We start from the raw sequence: 15,471 nt of genomic DNA, 5'->3' as shown, positions 1-15,471 counted from the left end.
AAGATCCGAAAGGAAGGTTCCAAGCAGAAGTACTCAGTATGTGCAGAGGTGTGATGCAACATGCGTGTTAGAAGGACAGCTATTACTTCAGTGGGACTGGGAGAGGTTAAAGGAAATGAACTGTAGCATGAATGAGAAAAGAAATGGGGGAGTCAAGGCTAGATTTTCATTTCTTCTCTCTGTGTGACCTTGGGCAAATTACCGGACCTCTATACACTTCAGTTTCCTCATTTGTAAAATTTCTTCTTAGGATTATTGTGAAAACAGAGGACGGGCACCCAGCACTCAATGAAGACTAGCTGCTCATGGTGTTTATGGAGTTTGACACAATTAAATACAAGAATGGGGATGCCAGGCCCATGACCTCTCAGGACCACCTCAAACTCACTGCCATGCCAGTATCTATGAACTGTGTGGGGGGTGGGGAGGAGAGAGAGGGGGAGTGGGAGGAGGGAGGGAGATGGTGGGAGAGGGAGGGAGGGCGAGGGAGAGAGATTAATCTGGAGCAGGAAATTCATTCCACCTGTGTCTACTACTCTTTGACACCCAGATGATTATAATATTTAAGCCACTTTCCATAATAAAATAAATATGTTCAACCTGCCCCCTTTCTTCTCATCCGAACACCTGGCTTGGACAACCATGGAGCTTAGAGAGATTGCCCATGTTTCTTGTCTACCCCGCTTGGAAATCCACTGGAATATGGCAAATGAGCATACATGTCGAACCGATGTCTGTTAGGATGAAATATGATTCACTGTTTTCTAAACCACTTTATTGTGGTGTGACTGACACACAAAGAGGTGTCCATAATTAATGTATACCTCATGATGACTTTGGAGATAGGTATATATCCAGGAAACCATCTATGCCATAAATATATCCATTACCTCCAAAAGTTTCCTCCTGCCCTCTTATTATTATATTTCTTTGTGATAAGAACAGTTAATAGCTACCCTCTTAGCAAATTTTTAAATGTACAATATGGTATCATTAACTATAAGCACTTGGCTGTACAGTAGATCTCTAGGACTTATTCATCTTGCATAACCAAAACTTTATGCCCTTTAACTAACAGCTCTCTGTTTCAGCCTCCCCCCAGCCCTGGCAACTACCATTCGACTCTCTGTTTTATGAATTTGACTATTTTAGATTCCTCATATAAATGGTATCATGTATTATTTGTCTTCTGTATCTGGCTTACTTGGCTTAGCATAATGCCCTCCAGGTTCATCCATTTTGTCACAATGGAAGCATTCCTTCTTTTTTAAGGCTGAAAAAGATCCCATTGTCTGTTTATACCACATTTTTTACAATCTGGTTGTCCATCAATGGACATTTAGTTTGTATCATGCCTTGACTATTGTGAATAATGCTGCAATGAGCATGATGGTGCTGACATCTCTCTGAACTCCTTATCTTAATTTCTTTGAGAATATACCCCAAAGTGGGATGCTGGATCATGTGATAGTTCTATTTTTAATTTTTTGAGGAAACTCTGAACTGTTTTCCATAGTGGCTGCACAAATTTACATTCCCACCAACAGTGTATAAGGGTTCTCTTTTATCCACAACAAAATACACTCTTAAAAAAAAAGTCCTCACATCAAAGTCCAGTTGGACGTCTTTCTGTTTTTCGATAGGATAGGCACCTTCATTTCATTTATCTGAAAGCCAATTTCCCTGAACCTTGGCCCTAAACTTGCACCTCCTCCTTTGCTCCCCGTGCTGGTCAAGGGCATCAATTTACATACAGCACTCATGCCAGGAACTTGCAAGTCTTCCTTGATCCCCCTGCTCCTTCACTACCCACACTCAATCAGTTACTTAGTCCCAGTAGACCTAACTCCAAAAAGCAAGCCTGTCTTCCTCCTTCCACTTCTCCTGTGGCTTCTTCAGGTCCTCATTAGTTCCATGTTCAGGCAACGTAATTGTAAAAGCCTCCTCACTGGACTCCCTGCATCCAGCAGAGCCATCCCTCATGGTGGCAGAGAGATCTAATACTACGTACCTCTACTTAAAATCCTTTGGAGGTGCTCTTTTACCTACAAAATGAAGTATAAACAGTCTGGATAAGGTCTTGATTGCTCTGACTGCCTTCCTCTCTAACCTCATCTCCCACCACATAACACGTCACATTCTGTGCTCTGATTATATCAAGTTACTGATTGTTTCCCAGAAGAGCTCTTCCAAGGCTCCATACTTTGATACCTACAAATCCCTTTGTCTATAACTTTGCTACTCAAAGTGTGGTCCATGGACCAACAACATCAGCATCACCTGGGAGCTTGTTAGAAATGCAGGTTCTCAGGCTTCATCCAGATCTACTGACGCAGAATCCGCATTTTAACAAGATACCAGGTGATTCTTGTACACATTAAAGTTTTAGAGTACTGCACAGAATGCTCTTTCTACCTACTTTGTTCATCTCATTGGTTCTCAGGCCTAGAGACCCAGTGCCCCCTTTTTATATATTGAAAAAAGTAATCTGCCCTTTATAAATGTTGTGATAATGTATCTATGCTCATAATTTTAAAAATCCAATATAATACTCTAACAATAATGTGAAAAAAGGCAAGTAATATGGAATAAAACATGTATTTCTGTATGTTAATGGTGGGGTACAATTATACTCAAAGACATAACAAAGTAATGAAATGTTTGTCTAGAATCACTGGGGATTGACAGATACAAATGAAGACCAATTCAGGTGTATTGTATTGGTGACACAAATACCATGAGGAATGAGACAGTCAGTGATGTGACTTCTCAGGATGGCAAACAACTCTTGGCAAAGTTCCAAAGAGCACAATCTTCTTTTGATGCACAAGGGAGTCGTATTCTTGGAAAATTCAGTTTTTGTTAAAACCATGCAAAACATACTTTGCGTTTATACATGACAAGAGTTAGGTTTTAGGCTCAGATAATTATAACCAGATTTTCACCTACATGAATGTCTGGTGGGACATTCAAATGTCATGTTGGATGCAGGGCAATTCTGTTATACAGGACTAACCCACGCACAGCAGGACATCTAGCATCTCTGGTCTCCATCCACTAAATGTTAGAGCCATCCTCCCATCAGTGACCATCAGTAATGGCCCCTGAATATCTCTCCTGCTGAGAACTGCGGTCTGCCAGATCCACTCTAAGACTTCCTTCAAAACTCAGTTTACCCAGTCTTTCTCTGCATCACTGGTGTTACCCTGGCTCTATCCTTCAATGGTACTCTCTCAGCTCCCCTGAACATAGTTCTGGTCCAACCCTTTGAAGTGCAGGAGGGCAGGTGTGTAGGGCAGAAACATCTCTTAATCACCCTTATGCCCTCCAGGGAATCACACAATCTGAAACTGAGTAAATGCTCAGCAAAAGTTGTTAAATAAATAACTTAAAAAACAAAATAAAAAAACAACTCTGAGAGCATGTAGATTCGAGACACTCCCATCCATAACAACTGAATGTTTTCTAGTATACCTATTTTACCCTGAAGATAATAGGATAAAAATGGACATTTGGTAATCTTTCTTTTTTCTTCTTTATAACTGCAAGTATTTCTGTAGTCTTTATTCTTTCATTCGATGTATTCAGTACCAATTGTATGTCAGGCACTGAGCTGCACGTTCCTTTGAGGAATCTACAATACATCATGAGAAAGAGCTAAGTATACAACTTGGTATATTTAAATGCGACGTTATGCCTCCCTGTGGCACCAAGGGAAGGAGTGATTAATTCTGACCAGGTGATCTGGGATCCACATCTTCTATATATCATAGTACAATGGTTCACGTTTTGGGACTCACATATAAAGGCAATATGAAGAAATATGTGATTTATTCACTGATGACGCTTCTCAAAATCTCTCAAAAAAAAAAAAAAAAAAACCCAAAAGCCAAAAACTGAAGACAGGCATTTCCTCAAAGGTTCATTGTTAAGGGTATGCCTATCTGCCCCATTGGGTGACTTGGGGCCCTTCTACAGTCTACCTGACATCCACCATTAAAATTGGCCTCTCCAAATGGGATGGCTTCATCATGGTACTCTGCTCAAACAGGCGATTGGAATTAATATTACTTTTTCCCCCCACTGATATGTTGAATTTGGTACTTATGCCCTGAGGAAATTTACCATTAAAAATATACTTCTCGGGGCACCTGGGTGGCTCAGTCGTTAAGCGTCTGCCTTCAGCTCAGGTCATGATCTCAGGGTCTTGGGATCGAGCCCCGCATTGGGCTCCCTGCTCTGCGGGAGGCCTGCTTCTCCCTCTCCCTCTGCCCCTGCTTGTGTTCCCTCTCTCGCTGTGTCTCTCTCTGTCAAATAAATAAATAAAATCTTTAAAAAAAATAAAAATATACTTCTCCAGTTCAAATAGTTAATAGAACAGGTCTTGAATATAGTTGTATCTTTAAGCGTTGGTTGTGGGAATGGTGGTAAAAAATTAAAACTAAAATACTTTTGACAGTTCTAATAGTTAAGAATTACAACATATACATCTTCCTGGTTCTTCTCTGTCCCGGAATATTCCACGGCTCCTGGCATGTCTGAGGCATGTAACAAATGTCTCTTAAATGAATTAATCCATGCATACATAAATGATCTATATTTCCATTTATTCTGAGCTTCAGAATTTTTTATTAAAATTACTCAGCTTTAGGAAAGTAACAAATGTTAGGGGAAGCAACTGCAAAGGGTTCTCCTTCCTATCCCAGACTGAATGCAGTCTTTGAGGCCCTGGAGACTCCTTGTCAGGGAATGCTGTAACCTCTCAGACCTAGCACAAAGGTGGCCTTCTTTTGTTTTCCTCCTTCTCTTCACTGGTTTCACAAGCTGGTGCCAGCTGAGTCTAGATGGCACGCACTTTACACTTGAATGACACACTCCCTGCCCTCAGTTCTGGGAGCTCCACTCTGCTGCCTCCATCTGCTGCCTCTGATAAATGCTCATATTCTAAATATACTACTATCAGCTCACTCCCAAAGTGGTTTGCCGCTCTCCACGCAGCAAACAACCCCACTGGCACGGAGCCACTTTTTGGGCAGAAAGAAGACATATCTCCCAGTGAGGAAAGATGAGAGAGAAGAGGGAGGAAATGGCCTGGAGAAGCCAATAACAAAGACCTTGTCTGTGTCCTGCAGGTCTCCAGGGGGTCACCAGAATCAGCCTGCACAGCCGGCCAGGGCTATCTATGCAGGGGGTGAGCAGGTCTGAAGTGTAATCATTCTGAGAGAGCAGCGGAGGTGAAGTTGAAGACGATGTTTTGCTTTTTTTTTTTCTGAAAATGAGTTGAACATTCTTCGCCTGGTTGGCTGACAACCCTCCATTATGAATAACCTCCAGGAAACTAAGATTCACAGGAATTTGCCTCCAGCCCTTTAAAGCCTCCTCAGGCACATACACCATTTAAGCTGCTGGTCCAAGTCCCCCTGCTAGTTTCAGCTGCCAGTTGCCTCCTTTTCAGGGTTTCTTCCTTCCAGCAGCTGATCTCTAGGCAGCATAATCACCAATTGCATTTGGGAAGGATGGAGTAATGCAGCGTGGAAGGTCTCCCTAAAGAACATGTTCACAGCAGACACCACTAGGGTAGATGTTTATTCTCTCTCAGTTGTGGAATCATAGAACATTAGAGCTAGAAGAAGCGTTAGGGAACATCTAGTCCAATTCCTTTATCCTAAAGGCATCTTCAATTTTCATGTTCCAAGGACTCCTGATACCCCTCCCCCACTTCCCCCTTCTCCCCACCAAACCTCCCTGTCAATTTGTCCACTTCAGTAGTGGCATCTTCATTTCTCTAGTTGCTCAGACCCAAAACCCTGGAGTCATCTGGCCACACCCAACATCTGGCCCCATGGCAAATCCCGTGGGCTCTACCTTCCAAAGAGAGCTGCTATCTTCCTTGCCACCTCCATTGCTACAACCCTGGTCTGAGCCACCTTCATCTCTCCAATGGACTCTTGCAATAGCCCAAGGATCGGCTTGTGCCAAATCTGGCCTGCCATCTGCTTTTGTAAAGAAGGTTTTTACAAGGACACAGCCGTATTCGTTGTTGTACCTTGTGCACCAACAGTAGTATCAGGGAGTTGCAACAGAGATCACGTGGCCTGCTAAAGACATTTACAGTCTCTGGCCAACCCCTGAAATAGCCTCTTAGATTGAAAGTTGGCTAATACCACTGCCCTGCTCGAAACCCTCTCACTCAGACTCCAAGTCTTATAGAGCCCCGTGTGAACTGCCCCTGCCATGATCTTCTGACCTCAGCCCCTACTGCTCTGCCCTGTGCTCACTCCCACCTGACCACACCGTCTGCTCCCCTCCCCCTACACCTCTCTTCCTCCAATAAGCCAGGCGGGCTCCCACTGCAGGACCTCAAATGCGCTGTCCCCTCTGCCAGGAATGAAATCCATGTTGACATTTGCCTGGCTTGCTCACTCTTTACTCACTCTTTATTCAAATGTCACCTTCTAGTGCGCCTTCTCTGACCACCCTCTTTAAAATGGCACTTCCTCCCCACCCCTCTTCATCGCTTTATTTTTCTCCACAGCTTCTACCACCATGTAACGTACCACATGCCCCTTATTTATTTTGCACGTTGTCTCTCCCCACCTTCCCACTAAGATACAAGCTCTGTGAGGGCAGGGTTTTGTCTGGTTTGTTTTCCTGATACACCCGCAGTGCCTAGGCATGTATTAGGTGTTCAAAAGCTGTTTTTGAATAAATAAATAAATCCTTAGAAGGAGTGATGCTATAGCAAATGTGAAACGTATTGGTGTCTCAACCAGGGTTTCTACAAACACTCCTGCTTAGGAAAGACTCATTAGGGAGGTCAGGCAGAAATGACCTCTGCACTTGTGGGGGCACTTTATTTCCCACTTGCCCACTTTCCTTTTTCCATCTTATTTCTTACCATGTAACTACTGGTTCCGCTATTCCTTGAGTCTCTGGCTATAGTTTTTGTAGTATTTCAGCTCTCACTCTTTTCTTTTCTGCCTATCATCATTAAAACATATCTCTCTGGCTTCTATTACCAAAAGACTCTGGTCTGTTCTCTTCTAAGCTTATAAACTCATTAAAGCCCAAATATTAATGAATAATAATGTCTCTACCTCCCAGAAAATAATTTGCATTTAAACAACTTTCAGTGCCTCAATCCAAAGAGGCCAGTGATGATATGGGAATTCCCAGCAGGCAAAAGGCCTGGGCCAGCTGGGGTAGTCATGGAAAGGTCCCTCCAGCAAAATCAAATCACAGCCCATCGGCAGCTGTCCACTTTGGCTCTATAGGATGAATCCAGCCATGTATATCCCCTTCAGACCATGTGTACACACAGATACACAGGGTGTCAATTAGAGGCAGTGAGAACATCTTAACTTGCATGGAAATGAACCTGTCACTAGTGATATATGTATACACTTACATATATTACTATCGATTCCTTCCCTAGTGCTTTGATAGCTTTTCATCTAGCTTGCAGTTCCACTGGCACAAAGCCACAGCTTGGGGAGGAAAAGGAAACTGGATAGGTATAGTACTCAGCCCCCAAAGAAGCAAGACAGGGAAAGGAGATGACTACTGGAGCACAAATTACAAGCATGCTCCACTGGTCTTCTGGGGCCATATTTACAATGCTCCAAAACACAGTGAAGGTTCAGAGAGAAGGAAAAGGTTGAGAAGTGCAAACTTTACATCAAAAAACAATACCAACAACAACAAATTTCTGGTTCATAAGAATCTGTGCTATGCAAGGGAAGCAGTAGACTTTCTTAGGCCATCCAGTACTGACAGAGACAATTAAGAGAATCTTCTAAACAACTGAAGAGGAGGAATATATCCATTAGCAAATCTGACTGATTTATCCATCAGGAGCCCTTCTTCCATCTCCAGAGGAAGGAGCATTCATGCATATCCCATGGGCAAGAATGCTGCTTACTTAACCTTTCTAGGATACAGCAGATTAAGATGATCCCTTTACCCTAGTTTACCAGAACCAGCTCCAGGTGGTCTAGCCCATATGGCTGTCGAAAATGAACAAATAATTTTCTTTTGAATGATGATAGAGTATGACTCGTTTCTCCCCCACTCCACATACTGCTACGTAGGTGTCTCTGAATTTGTCATCTGGTGAAATGGGTATTGATCTGTCATTCCTCCAGGGAATCCCCGGTTTCATTTACTTCCTTCTCTAGACAAAGAGACACATTTATGTGACCACATGGAAGATTTCTACGTTTTATCAAAATGGCATCTTTTAAGTGGAAACTCACAAGAGCTTAGCCCAGATGTCAGATACTAAGTACCCTGATGGACACACAAAAAGGCAGTTTGTAACCTACGGTGAAACCAGTTTCTTAAACTACTTGTAAACCCACTAACTATAGAACTAAGGTGATCCACAAGCCACGGTGAAGTACACGTTGCTTTTGATCAGAACGGAGGTAGGATACATCTTTCACTCTGAGATGTTAAAGAAACCCTGCTTCCACGTGAGACGCTTCTCTTGCAACTGCTGGGTTGTCTTCTGGGCATGGCCACGGCCAGACCAGCGTGAGTGACCTGCAGCTAATACAAAATGCCTCGTGGGCCAGGAGACGACCAGGGTTCCCAGGGATTCTCCACTGTACTATAGGTGAGTCTTTCCCACCAAATCCAAGGAAACAGAGGAGCTGATAGTAATGTTACCAAGATGGCTTACCTCCTAGGAGGACCACCTGACTTCCAAGGTCAGGCCCCATGGCCAGTGGCTCTCATTCTTTAGTATAAACCAGAATGTCCTGGAAGACCCCCTGAAATGATGATTGCTAGGTCCCACTCCAGAGTGTCTGGTTTAGTAGGTTTGAGATAGAGCCCAAGAACTTGCATTTCTAACAAGTTCCCAGTGGCTGCAACTGCTGCTGATCCAAATGCCACACTTTGAGAACTACCTCTATAGGCATAGTTTGTCTATACCTCTCTCCCTTCCTCCTCCCGTTGTGGTTCATGGGGCCTGTGGTTGGGGAAGAGAGGGTAGAAGTTGCAGCTGCAGCAGCAGTACTTGGCACATGGGAGTCTTCAAGCCCAGGCTGCCATTTAAGACTGACAAATACGTGAGGTTACAGGCACATGGAATCAGGCAACCTTTCTCAGGATTCCAAATATGTACATCTGTCTTGTCTGGCAGTTTGATCCTAGTTTATCCACTCCACTTTTAAAGCCCATCTGATGATAGTTTGAGTCCACTGGCCCACACCCATAGCAATTAGACCAGTATTAGAGAAGAGCAGATTGGCAGATGTACCCAGAGAACTCATGCAGCATCAATAAGCAAACTTCATGAGGCACGGTGTCTTGAGTGATATCGCACAAGTGGCCATGGAGAGCAAGGGAGGGTACACATAGAGAGCCCTGGTTTAGGCAGAGAACAAAGCTTTCTCAGCAGACATTCCTGGCTGCTGCAGGTGGGGAACTCTTCTGAAACTGGAGATGAGACTATCAGCCTGAAATGCAGACAGCAACTCCGCTTCTAATTTCAAAGGACATTCATATGCCCTAGCCTTCACTCTTTTTTTTTTTTTTTTCCCCTAGAAAACTTGCCCCTCTAAGGATACAAAAGGCAGTCTTTGAAATCCATTTCTTTCTACACCTTGCCCATAGAGGAACAACAGTGCAGTAAAATGTTGCCAGTGGAGTTGGACTAAGAGGAACAGTGAGGCTGCAGAGTGGTTTTGGTTAATGCCAGTATTCAACGGTGTTTTTGTATGTAAAAAAGGAAGTGGGGAGCTGCCTTAGCTGCTCGAAATATTTCTGAAGGGCTAGACTGTGTCATTAAATACTGTAGATGGTATCTGTCAGGAGAGATGACACATTTGTTTCCATTCGTGTTGTGTATTCTTTGTAGGTCAGCTAGGGCTCTGCTTTGCCTCATCCTTCCTCTAGGACCCAGGCTGAGGGAGCAGGCACTGTCTGGAGCATTGCCGATTGCCATAGCGGAGGGAAAGAAAGAATGGCAAAATTACATGCTAGGTTTTATGCTTTTGTCTACAGTGGGTTGAACAGTATTGGCTACAGTGGGTTGAACAGTATCCCCCCAAAATTCACATCCACTCCTGGATCCTCAGACCGTGTGACTTTATCTTAAAAGAGGATCTTTGCAGGCGTATTTAGTTAAATATTTGGAAATGATATCACACTGGATTTAGGGAGGGCCCTGAATCAAATGAAGGAGAGGGCCACAGAGACAAAGAAGGCCACAGGAAGACGGAGGCAGAGATTAGAATGGTGCAGGTCAATCCGAGGAACTCCAAGGATTACCAGTGATGAGGGAGCAGAAGGGAAGCTGAGGGCAAAGCACAAGCTGACACCCCACAAATCCCCTGCCCTCCAGGTGGGATCAGTGTGACATTCCTCAGGCACTCCTGGCTGCCCTAAAACTAATAAGGGAAGGGAAAGAAGAAACCAAATGGTTAACTGATGGAGATCACAGTCCTGCAGGACATTAGTCTCCATCAGTTTACAAATGTCTTAGTGATTTACAAGGAATAAGCATTTTTATCAATAGCTTAACTTTCAGAAACCCATAGACTCAGTTTCCTGGGGCCCTAACATCACCCTCCCCTCCATAGTGATGTGGGAAACAAAGGCAGAAAGGAAGGAAAATAAAATTAAATTTCTTTATAACCTGCAGCCCATTGACAAATAGCTGAAATAGGCAGAGAGTAACATTCCTCCAGGAAACTTCCAACTATCTTAATGTTAATGCCTTACTTGTGGGAGGTGGGGGATAGGGTAGGGAACACTTTTGCTTGACAATAGCCATGCCTCCAGTATCCCAAGAGTCTTCTTTAGCATATGAAAGTCCTTTTAGACACCTCCCTTTGTCCTTACCTCCCCCGACTCCCAGATATGTAATCAGCCACTCCTCACAACCCTGGTGCTGCAGCTCTTTCTGCCCAAGGAGCCTGTCCCCACGCTTTAATAAAACCACTCTTTTCCGCACCAAAGATGTCTCAAGAATTCTTTCTTGGACGTAGGCTCTGGACCCCAACAACACTCCATAACCACATCACTAGGATCCACCAAAATCTAGGAGGAGACAAGGAAGGATTCTTATCTAGGCCTTCAGAGGAAGCATGGCTCTGCGGACACCTTATTTTCAAACTTCTAGCCTCCAGAACTATGAGAGAATAAATTTCTCCCATTTCAAGTCCCCTCGTTTGTGGTTGTTAGGGTAGCCCTAGGATACTAATACACTGGGCAAAGTAACTCACATCATCATACCCAATTGCAAGGGGATGGGGAGGGACAGTGCAGCTGTGCTGGGTACTCCCCCTCAGATCAGTTATTCTTCTTCTTTTTTTTTTTTTTAAGATTTTACTTATTTATTTGTCAGAGACACAGCGAGAGCAGGAACACAAGCAGGGGGAGTGGGAGAAGGAGAAGCAGGCTTCCCGCCGAGCAGGGAGCCCGATGCGGGGCTCTATCCCAGGACCCTGGGATCATGACCTGAGCCAAAGGGCAGATGCTTAATGACTGAGCCACACAAGTGCCCCTCCATCAGAACAGTTCTGCTCTACTCTGCACCTGGAAAGCTAAGCTTTGAGAACTGTACAAACAGCCTCCTTTCCTTCTGGTTTCTGGTTGAGATTGACCCACAGCAGGAGTTCAGAGGGTGGGAGGAGAGTGAAGTTGGAGCACTTACCTTGCCCCCCTCCCCTTCCTCTCCACAAGGCTGGCTGTAGCTGTGTTCTCCACCAAAGCTGTCCTGCCAGGCAGCCCTCCTTCAGGTTCTCCTTCCTCTCAGGGTTCTGGTAACCACGTCTTTCCCCCTTGCACCTCCAGACCAGGCACCTAGGGGCAGACAGCTGTTGTTAGATAACAGCATTTGGCCATTCCTTGTTGGTTTCCTTTTCACCCTGCCCACACCCTCGTATATTAATCTCCTCTAAATCACTCTATTTGAGCATGCCATCGGTTTTATCGGGGATCCAGTGGCTACATCGTCTCCCGTACCTGGGAGGAGAGCTGGAAATCTGGGGGACACCTTGGTGACATCCTCACTAAGTTGAGAAGCAGCAATAGTGGGAAGTGCAGGGACAGCAACAGATCACATACCTGCTTTGCTCCCTATACTCCTCTGCAGAGGAAAGAGCATGAGCTCTGAAGCAAGATTCAAACCTCAGTCCACCATTTTTGCCTGTGGTATCAACCTCTCCCAACCTCAGTTTCTTCACTTACACAGTGGGTATGAACAATGCTTCTCTTACTGGGCTGTTACGAAGATTAAGGGAATAAATAGGAAAAAGAACCTAACTTCAGTACAGAGTAATGCCTCCCAAAGATTGCCAAGCCCTAATTCCTGCGAATCTGTGAATATATGTTGCTTTACGTGGCAAAAGAGAGTTTGTGGATGTGATTAAGGTTACTGGCCTTAAAATAGGAAGATTATCCTGGATTGCCGGAGGGGCCCAATCTAATCACTTGAGCACTTAAAAGTAGAAGAGAAAGGCAGAAGAGTCAGTCATAGAAATGTGGCAGAAGAAGGGGAGGCAGAAGAGACATGCCAACATAAGAAGGATTTAATGTACCACTGCTAGCTCTGACATATTCAGAGACCACATGCAACTACACATAATGGCCCAAAAGAGGCCTCTAGATGCTAAGCACACCCCCCAGCCCCCAGACAGCAGCCGGCAAGAAAATGGGGACCTCAGACACTGAATTCTGCCAACCACCTGAATAAACCTGGAAATGGATTCTCCCCTAGAGCCTCCAGAAGGGAAAGCAGCCCAGGCAACACCTTGATTTTAGCCTGGTGGGGCCAGAAACAAAGAAACCAGCTGAGTCCAGTGGACTTCCGACCTACAGCACTGTAAGATAATAAATGGGTGTTGTTTTAAGCCCCTAAATTTGTTCTGGCAGCAATAGAAAATAAATACACTAGTACAGTGAGGTCTTGGTGCATCGTATGCACCCACTGCATGTATGTTATCTGCCCTCAAAGAGGAGAGTTAGGCAAGATATGGAGGGGCCTTCCCAGGACCCTAAACATTATGTGCTGTCAAAGAAATAAGCGGGCTGTGATTTTACAACCTAACCTAGAAGCTGGCTTTCTCTAGTGCTTTCCAGGTGTCATGAGTGTGGGCCCCCTACATGAGTAGCCTCCAGCAGCAGCAGGAGGGGGAGCAGGAAATGCTGTGTTTCTCCTGATTTAGGCAAAACAAGCCTGTGCACATCTGACATCCAGAAGGAAATTCACACTAGAGCCGACTGTCATCTCTCTGGTAGGATATTTCTTACCTGGAACCCTCAGTCCTGCCATCCTCCTACCTGGAGGCAGTTTCTGTTTCTAATATTTGCTTCTAACTGAAGCATGGACTAGGAGGATCATTTCCCACTGCTAAATCCTTCCTTCTGTTTCCCTAAGCCAAATCCATCTCTCCAACCACATGTCAGTATCTTCCAGCTGCCTAACCACCAAACCTAGTCCTTAATCAGAGAGCACAGACCCTCCTTGCTATACTACTTTATTTGATGACTGGAGCTCCTATACTTTAATATCTAGGTCAAGTTGAAATAACACTCTAGGACATTGAGCCCTGAGCCAGGTGTCAGAGATGTGGGCCACTCAGCATTCAGTCACTAACCAAGTGTGCAGAAAAGCAAGAGGATTAAGGGCTACCCACTGGGCACAGACATGTGCCTCTAGCTTGAATCAAACTGTAGACATTTTGCCAAGTCCCAGTACTTCTTTAAGGTTCCAGACCAGCAACTGGTGATCCTTTTGACAATAATTTTCACTACCCTTCCAGGAGAACCACCTCACTATAAGGAGATTGGAAATAGTAAGAGCTAAATACTGCGTGCTTACTGTACAGCAGGCACTGCTCCATGTAACTGTAAAAGTGTTAACTTACGTTACTCTCAAGGCAATCGAAGAGTTAATTTCTACTATTTTTATCATCTAGCTTTATAAAGGAGGAAACTAGGGCTCAGAAAGGTTAAGTGACTTGTCCGAGGTCACCTGGTAGTACATGGCTAGAGCTGAGACTCAAACCTAGGCTAAAATTTTTTTGTATACTACATACCACACTGATTTCTCTTGATTGAGTCAACATAGACAGAGCCTTTAGGTCTCGACTGGGCACTGTGGCAGACCCTGGAGATGCAAATATACCCAGGAAAAAATTCATTTTCTCAGAGCTGACATGATAGAAGAGGAGACCGTTTTGTAGAAAGAAATATGTATTGACACATTTTATTAGCGGCATGAACAAAGTGTAATGGAAGAAGTAATCGGACCCTCTAAGTGGTGGAGAATTATAGGAAAGAGGAAAAGTAGGATTGAGAAAGTCTTCTTGGAGGAGGTCAAAAAGAGGACAAGGGAGACAGACATAAATGAAAGTCAGAGAAATATCACATATAAGTGTGGGCAAAAAGCTCATTATCCCTCTTTCCCTTTGTTTCCTCATTGCTAAAATGGAGATCATAATACCCATTCTAAGGCTGTTACGAAGATTCATTTAGGTGATAAATTGAATGTGTATTACCTCTGTTCAAAACATTCTAATATATATTACTCCTTTGCCTTCCACCCTCCCCCACTCCACCAAAAAATAAAAAACAAAAAACCCTTATGTAAAGACCAGATGAACTCAAAATCCAAATTAAAAGCCTTGGGAGCATTAAAAGGGAAACATAAATATAAGGTGGTTAGATACTGGAGAAAGGAGCTCAAGGTTGTCTAAGAGAGATTTGGATTCTCTCTCCTGGAATAGGCCTCCTTTTGCTCCACCATCAAAACACATTCCCAAGAGTAGAGATATTCACCAGGGTGGCCTCTCATTCACCTGACTTAAGCCTACTGCATTTTCTGCACAGAGCTACATTAAGCACACAGCCTCAGCGGCTCCCAGTATGAAATAGAGCATCCCTCAATCTCTACCTCTGAAGATTGGGGACAGTCCTTCCCAGTCACTCTTCAGCTTTAGGGGGGGTCGGTTGGTCTCAGGGACAGCTGACAGCCTTATTTAGGCAACCAGCTGCTCTGTGATACACAATGTCCTGAATGCTCAAAGTCTGGTGGATGATTCTTTTGTATCCATATAAGCAGCAGTTGGAGGAGAATCCATCAGTCCCTTTGGTAGCCTCAGGGTGTCAAGGCTGCCATTCAAATCATTACCACCATAATTATTAACCATTGTTTTAGTGAGATATCTGCTAGGCGATTATTTTTCTTTCTTTTTCTAATCGTTAAAAAACAATCGAATTTCACTGGAACAACGCTTGCCTCAAGTCACATCAATACATTTATTAAACCCCTTCTGTTTTCACAGTTCAACAGGAAGTCTTAGAGGAGGGAATATTTAAAGTATTCTCTGATTTGAAAGAATTGATAATGCTGTGAGGAAGAGGTTAGACAACAAAATAACTATAGGAAAAAGTCACACAAGTATACAATATACTGCTACAGTGTCAGAGAGGGGCAATTTTATTTCCTAGATTTTA

At 44.0% G+C, this 15,471-nt stretch overlaps 1 long non-coding RNA gene across 1 annotated transcript in view; it reads right to left on the bottom strand.

The window, feature by feature from the left end:
• The window catches only part of LOC123863360 (uncharacterized), a 121,818-nt gene that overhangs the window by 105,151 nt on the left and 1,196 nt on the right, over positions 1–15,471 (bottom strand). Inside the window, exon 2 of the long non-coding RNA XR_006795543.2 lies at positions 11,666–11,814. This is a non-coding gene — a long non-coding RNA (uncharacterized LOC123863360). The remainder of the gene's footprint in view (positions 1–11,665; positions 11,815–15,471) is intronic.

Source organism: Mirounga angustirostris, unplaced genomic scaffold, assembly GCF_029215605.1.
Source record: "Mirounga angustirostris isolate CCGP_5_RB_7025 unplaced genomic scaffold, mMirAng1.0.hap1 SCAF_1, whole genome shotgun sequence".
Lineage (NCBI taxonomy): Eukaryota > Metazoa > Chordata > Mammalia > Carnivora > Phocidae > Mirounga > Mirounga angustirostris.
Note: the sequence above shows the minus strand (reverse complement) of the source record. Positions and strands in the feature narration are given on the sequence as shown.